We start from the raw sequence: 7,705 nt of genomic DNA, 5'->3' as shown, positions 1-7,705 counted from the left end.
CTTTTTTTTTATATACATGATATCTACTAGACCCTTGTTCAGACATATTTCTGTAACTTACAGGTCTAAAATGTAAAAAAAAAAAAATTTCATGAAAAACAGTGTAACGCTTTTGGTACAGAAATCTAGACATCAGTGTAACGCCCAGGAGGTTAATAACCTTATGTTCTGAGTTAAATTTGTAAGTGTTTACAAGGGGACAGTAACATTGGCTGATTATATATGCAGTTCCAGATGATAGTCCAGAACGTACAACTTTACTATCAATTACACAATGAAAGTTTTCTGCCTCTACAGGTAAAGGTTAAGCAATTTTATTTATCTCCATAGATAGAAAGTAAAAGTAGGTGATCCTTGCACACGTCAAGAAGTAACACTCCTAAGTGACTGCCATATAAAGCATAAAAGTATAAACTGTATCAATGTAGATATATTCATATATTTACACATTTTTTCAGATGTTTGTGGCAACAGTGGTACTATGAACATCAAAAAGTAGTACAGGTGGTCCCCGGGTTTAGGACATCCGACATACAGATGTCTCCTAGATACCAATGGGGCTTTCCTGCTCGCTGTGGGCTTGAAGGGGGGGAGGGGAGCGGTTTGCATGACTTGTAGAAGAAATCTTTTGTCAAACACAGCTGGGGTTGTGGGTAATTTTAGAGGAGTCAGCTCTTTCTGCACCCTCCTGTAACTTTAATGACCAAGACAAACTCTGCAGTCATTTCTTTTTGCATATCAAAGCACAGCTTGCTCCAGAAGTTAATGAATGTCTAGGCTCCATAAAGTTTTTTTTTGCTTTGTTTGATTAACTAACTGTGATTTTATATAGTAACTGACACCATGCTTCCTAACAATATGTTGGAACAATATGTTGAGACAAACATCTGTCCTATATGCATTTAATAAAAAAAGTACCTGTTCCGACTTACATACAAATTCAACTTAAGAACAGACCTACAGTCTCGTATGTAACCCGGGGAATACCTGTATATACATCATTGACAGTAACATAAAAAGAAAATCCTCCTTAAGATCTCTGCTTGGGAGCAGAATACTTGACCATATGATGTAAGGCTCACATGATAAGAAACAAGAAATGGGGATAGATTACCCCACTTTTCTGTGATGTGGCCACATTGGTCTGATTGTTTATTGACAACATCGGATGCTAGAATGAGCTTTCCAGCATTTGGTTCTGGTACACAGTAAGCTACAAGGCAGGCAACAGTGGCTGGGATAGATGGGTATGCCCCAACAAACTACAGGGCTGTCAGACTTGTTGCATCTGCCTCCTGACATAGTCTGCCTCTGATCCTGTTTGACCGTTGTCCATGTCTATTGTGTTATGTTTGCTAGTCACCACCCATGGTACTGGTCTTTTTTAGTAGATACAACTCTTCTCAAATATCTTGTTAACCTACTGTTTTTCTTATAAAGTTTTTCTGGAGCTACACTTGCATGGTAGGGTATCATGTCCCTGCCCCATACTGCAGTATTTTGGGCTCTGAGCCACACCAGGTCATTTTGATAAAATATTTTAGAGGAATAATTAGACAATGTTGAGGCTTTTATTGAGTTGTTTTTAGGAAAAGGACACTAGTGCACTAGGTACCCCTCATTACCTTTGCTTCTGTGTTACAGTTCTAAAGAATAATTGATTTACAGTTTTGCTAGGTACATGGAACTATGAAGCTGATCACCTTACAAACTTTGGTTAAATTGACTGCTTTGTTTTATTCATTGTGACTGAGAGTTAATAAGAGTTAATGTTTGCTGAGGCCATGGGGATGTTAGCGTATGCATAGCATTGTTTCCAGATTTCCCAACAGAGCAGCTGGTCTACACAGAGCAGTCCAACTTGGATGGCGGGAAATCTTGCCCTACATCATATTGGCCTGATGGCTGTCATTGGCAAACATCTCTTGGCTGCTCTGCTTCGTTGCCAGCTGTACAAGTAACATGCACCATCCTAGACAAAGCAACTGTTTTGCAGAGACTGGCATGTTTGTAGCATAGTGGGAAAGCACTCAGATCATAATAAACAGAGCCAAACCACGGTATGCTATGGTATTGCCAGGCTTTTCAGGTTCAGCTGGTTACTTTTGCTATAGCTGTTAGTTGTGTAACTTGCACCCATATGTGAAGAAGATAGAAGAGTATCCAAAGACAGTTCATCATTGTATAACATTACCCCTTAAGATTTTAAAATGTTTACTTAAAAAGTTGTCTTCAAAACTGCTAAGTTTTTCACCAAAAATAATGAGAAATGTGTGTTAAATGTTATGTTATATTGCTAAGAATGTGCATAGATTTTCCAGTAATAAAAATGTTTTAACCAGGGTATTTTAGAAGTTGTCCACTGGTTTGCACAAATTAGACTAAAGAGCCATTATTTCTACAATATAAATTGGTTTGCCTCACCATATTATATTATTTTTTAGTTTAAATGGACAATTGCTTTAGCTATATGGTCAAATGTGTTTTTTTAATACATTGGAATATCCAAACCTGTGATCAGTACGTCCCTCAAGCTGGTTAATGACTATAGGATGGCTTTCAAGCAGTACAGTGCATTAAATATTTTTTACTTCTTTGTGCACTTTCATCATACACTTCTATACATTTCTTACCATATATTTTCTCCACATCTATATACACAGTGGCATTGAACATACAAGTGTATATCTCCCTCCAAAACAAGCAGATTCTAAATTTATTTAAATCTAACCTCTAGTGTAAAACGGCACACAACATTTTTTATTTAATTATATTAGGCCAAAATGGAGAAGCTCTTTGTCAAAAACTAGGTACACCCAGGAAAATGAGGCAAGGCTGTGCATTATCCCCATGACTGTTTGCATTAGCAATAAAACCCCTTGTGATTGCTTTAGGAACAAACCCTGACATTAAAGGTATTATATGTGGTCCTACCAAGCATAAGGCTGCAGAAATAGCTTCTCTAGGTCAGAACATAATGCGAGATTCCAGACCAACGGACGGCTGTAGAGGCTCTTGCATGCCTTTCAATACCAATAGAGACATTAATGTGGATCCCTGCTAGCCTACGACCTGCTATTCTTTGCCTGTCTCTTTCCTATGCACTGGCCATATGGAATGGTCAGAAAAAGAATCATAAACTACATTCCCCACACTCACCTCTAATGCCCCTTTGGAATAATCCAGAGTTTCTTCCTGGTTCTGATAAGGCACAATCTACATGATGGCTCAATAAAGGCTTTTTCCGTATAGGTGTTTTACTTGAGGGTAGTGATAATGCTCTTGTTTTTTTTGCAATGGATCGCATGGATTGACCTTGGTGTGAATTTGCTGGGACAACCAGTCCTGGGATGATTGGCAACTGTTCCAAATGTTTACCACTTGTGAGTAATATTTCTCACTGTAGAATGATGATCTTTGACTGATTGTCAGCTACAATTGCTTCTCTCAGATCATTACTCATGTCATTCCGCCTTGACATTGTGTTAGAACACACATGAACACACACATGAATGCTGCAGACCTGCAAACTGCCGTAACTTCGGCTTTTATAGAGACGGCCTCACTTGCTGATAGTTATTCAAGTGCATTTGATTACCAGCACCTGGCTACTACTTGCCTTCTTTTTTCCATGGAAGTGATAAAGGTATTTCCCATTGCTTCTGCATTTTGACTTAGTCTTTGTTAAATAAATAATGGTGCAGTGTAATATATCATGTGCAGTGAGGTTGTATTTTAAATTTTAAGGACTAGATTTTTTATGTACAGATAATAAAACCTAAGAATTGAAAGAGACCTTGGTTTTCTCATGATTGTAAATATTATAAAAACCCAATCTTATATTATAGTAGAATGGTAAATGAGAAATTCTTATGAGTAAACATTTTTAACTGAAAGTCTAAATGAGCATTTGCAAAAGTTTGCCAGAGGACTCAAACTACCGAAAACAATTTTGTCAAAGCTTTGTTTAAAGTTGGTTACCTATTCTAACTTTATTCTTCTCAAAGAATGCTTTGGATTTAATAGTGTCATTGGTAGGCATAGGCCACACAGGATGTTACAGTGATCCAAAAATGGAATTACTTAACGGTTACCTTTGCTGCTCAGGTGGTAACATACCGTATATCTAATATTGTTTATACTCATGTTACTCTAAAGTTTACATGTCAGCTGCTTGTTGTTGTCTTTGCAGGGTTAAAACCCTATAATTATTCATGTGCTTTTATCAGTGTGGTTGAACTGTGCACTTGAGCCCAGCTGGAAAAGCTTGGATAATAACTTTCATTAGTTCTGTTCAAAAACATTCTGCACTAAAACAAAAGAGTCTGAGCATTTGTTAACATACATTAGTGTTACTTTGTAACATCTGTCTAGTGTGGCCATGACACATCACATCTGCTTTACCAGGTTGGTGAAAAGGGCTTTGTCTCATTGTTTAGTGTTTTGACTGCATCTGGCTTTTTTTGATCACTCTGATATGTTGTTTAGCATTTTTAACCTTTTCTATCATTTTGCAGGCTTTTTCTCTATTTATTTTAAAACTGTGAATCACTTGGTGTAGCTGCTAAAAAGCCATCCTCGCCATATTAATAGATTATACTAATCTAATTTCTCTCCTGCTACCTGGGTGCATGTTTATAATACACATTTAGATGTTGGCATCTTTTGTGTCTTTTCTGAAAAAAATCAGTTGTTTTCTTCATTAGATCCTAAAACTATAGTTGCTAATATATAATTGGAGATTTTGTTACATATTTGTTATTATCAAGATTCTAGGGTTTCAAGGTTAAAGTTAGTGCTCAGTGGCTTAAGTTTCAGGGCTAGAATAAAGCAATCATGTAAACAGAGTGTGCAGTAGTATTCACATGATCTAAGAAAGCAGTTAAAGCACTTAAAAAGGTCCTTTTTTATCTTGTAAGTATATAGTATATAAGTAGGTCCACAGAGCAGACGTTAAAATGATAGCTCTTTCCCTGTTTTCTCTTTGACTTAGAATCTTGGCAGCCTGGCAGCTCTGCAATATAAAAACAACCAGCAGGTGCTTCGAATCTGAATCCCAACTCTAAAGTTTGTGTTGCAATCTTAAAGAAATAAAACATATCTGAAAGTAGCTGGAGAGGTCACCAATGTTAAAAATATGTACAAGTTTAATGTTCATAATTTCTGTAAAGGTACATTTTAAGTATTAGGGTGAGGTTAAATACAAGGTTGTTATTTTGCCTATTCAGACAAGTTCTAGTCCTTAACATTTGATGTTTTATTGCAACCAGTAAGGATTGAAAAAAAAAGTGTGTGTTTTTTTACATTTTATTAAGGTTCTAGGCATCATTCAGAATCATTGTGAATGTTCCTTGGAAATGTTCTTCTGATGAGGCTCAAGTAATGAAACGCGTCAACAAAGAACAAAGTGATATTGATAAAACTCTCTGAATATACTTCATTTGATAATTCAGTAGTTGTATATAATAGGATTCTTTGTTTTTAAATATTTATTTCGAAAAAAATTGTGTTTTTATATATATCTATTATATCCAAATTGTCGTTTGGTACCTAAAAACCCCATTGAAGGTGCATAGTTCTCCCCAGAGGTTTTTAGCCGGTTGCTCCGCCCGGCTGATTTGAATACCCCGCCCAGCTCTGGGCAGCTCTCATCCACGCATGCACAGATCTCAGGCTGCTCTGTGTCATCCGTTCAGAGGATTGCTGCTGGGATGAGAGGCGAGCACACACAGTTCAGCCTTCATGTGAACGAGACACAGGCAGCCCCACCCCCATCTCATAGCACGAGCTCGGATTTCTGTTTGAAAAAAATCTGCCTGTGAAATGTATCCAGTGTGTATAAACCTCCATATCTCCTAATATGTATGTCACAATGACTTGTAACTTTCAGGGTGTACAGGGGACCCTCATATATACTAGTTACTATAATTGCAGCCCCCCAGGTTAATCTGAAGATATGGGGGTCACAAATGTAAAAAGTTTGGGGTTGCTGTTTTAGGGGAAAGTACAACTAGGAGTCCTAAATTGAAAGTGCAAATTGGGGACCCCGAAGCCACAAACATAGCAAGGAGCATTGGGGTGGGGCCCCTAAATATATACCTACCTGTCACAAATCTATACCTATGAAACTACTGTCTGCTTCTTCTCTTTGTACACCAATTTGTCTGAGGTGGGGGGTACAAAACTGAAAATATAGGTGCAAGTGGCGGGCACATTCTCCCCTTACAATCTCATTACTACAGCATCATTAGAACATAAAACACTCTGCGAATTAAAATGGGCCTCCCTGCCTTGTTACACATTCCTGTCCTCTTATCTAACATTCTGAACTTCAATTGGGGAATGGGGAGGTGTAAGAAACCAAAAATATAGGTACATCTGTGGGGAACATCTGTGACTAACATCCCCTAAAACTTCATCACTATGGTATCATTAGAAAATGAACTCTGCCCACTAAATGTTATTGAGGTTGAGGTACTGGAAGGTTACAGTCATGTGTAACAAGGAAGTGCATTTTGATGGACAGTTTTTTTTAATGTTGTAATGATCCCATGGTGATGAAAGGTGATAGCCACAGGTGTCTCCCACTTCCACCTATATTTTTGTTTCCCTGCACCTCTTAATTCTGGAGAAATTGGGGTTTGAGGTAAGATGCAGACAGATATGTGTAACAGAGCAGGCAGCACATTTTGCTAGGTAGAGATTTATGTTCTTATAATGCCATAGTAATTACATTTTAAAAAGGTTTAGCCACAGGTGTCCCCCACTTGCACCTACAGTTTCAGTTTCCTATGCCTCCACGTGTACCTTAAACATGTCAAGTTAACACACCGAACGTTTTATTAGATCTGAAGGTTTGAACACAGCGAGTTGTTAGGCTGCAGAATATGACAAGCAGCTTTTACACTCACATAGCGATCACACTGCGCTGCCGATGACATTACACACTGCGGATAAATGTCACAGACAGTGTTTTTATATAGAATATGGGCAGTGATGAGAGGGGTCACTGGCTGTCTTGTCCCCATCTGATATCACCCCTATTGAAGCATCGCCACATTTTTAACATTATATTACAGAGTGACTTTCTCTGTTATGTAATGGAAAAATGTGCGTTTTTTTTTTTTGTTTTTACACTTTTGTGGAGAGGACCTCTCCCCTTCAGTCTTCACTTGCATTTTGGCAGCCTCCTGGGATATTTGTGTCACATATCCCAAAAGGCTCTGCACTGCTCCTTGAGTGCATGCATCTTCAGAGGATTTCATATAATGTAACAAAAAAAGTGTTCAATCTAATGCATGCGCAGTGCAAGGCAGCATTGGACGTACAAGTGAGGATCAGATAAGAGGTGGAAGCTGAGCCAGCATGGGTCTGCTGGGCTAACTTTGTAAAAGAATCAAGTGAAAAAAAAAATGTTTTCACAAAAGTTCACTTTACCTAAATATGGACACAGGGGCACGTCTGAAGTACGGCTGAATTCACACCGGCAGTAAGGTTACATTTGTCCATTCCTCATGCCAGGAACCACTGCTGCTTAAACTTCTAGCTCTGAAAAAGCCCAGCACTTACCGCCTGTTACCAATCCTAGGTGCCCAGCACTTACCGTCTGTTACTAATCCTAGGTGCCTAACACTTACTGCCTGTTACCAATCCTAGGAGCCTAGCACTTACTGCCTGTTACCAATCCTAGGTGCCTAGCACTTAC

The 7,705-nt window shown here is 38.3% G+C and overlaps 1 protein-coding gene across 1 annotated transcript in view; it reads left to right on the top strand.

Moving 5' to 3' along the window:
• Window positions 1-7,705, top strand: part of FOCAD (focadhesin) — an 87,975-nt gene that overhangs the window by 28,202 nt on the left and 52,068 nt on the right. The window lies entirely within an intron of this gene.

This window comes from Pyxicephalus adspersus, chromosome 3 (assembly GCF_032062135.1).
Source record: "Pyxicephalus adspersus chromosome 3, UCB_Pads_2.0, whole genome shotgun sequence".
Taxonomy (NCBI): domain Eukaryota; kingdom Metazoa; phylum Chordata; class Amphibia; order Anura; family Pyxicephalidae; genus Pyxicephalus; species Pyxicephalus adspersus.
The sequence above is the reverse complement of the archived record's forward strand: the minus strand, read 5'-3'. Positions and strand labels throughout refer to the sequence as shown.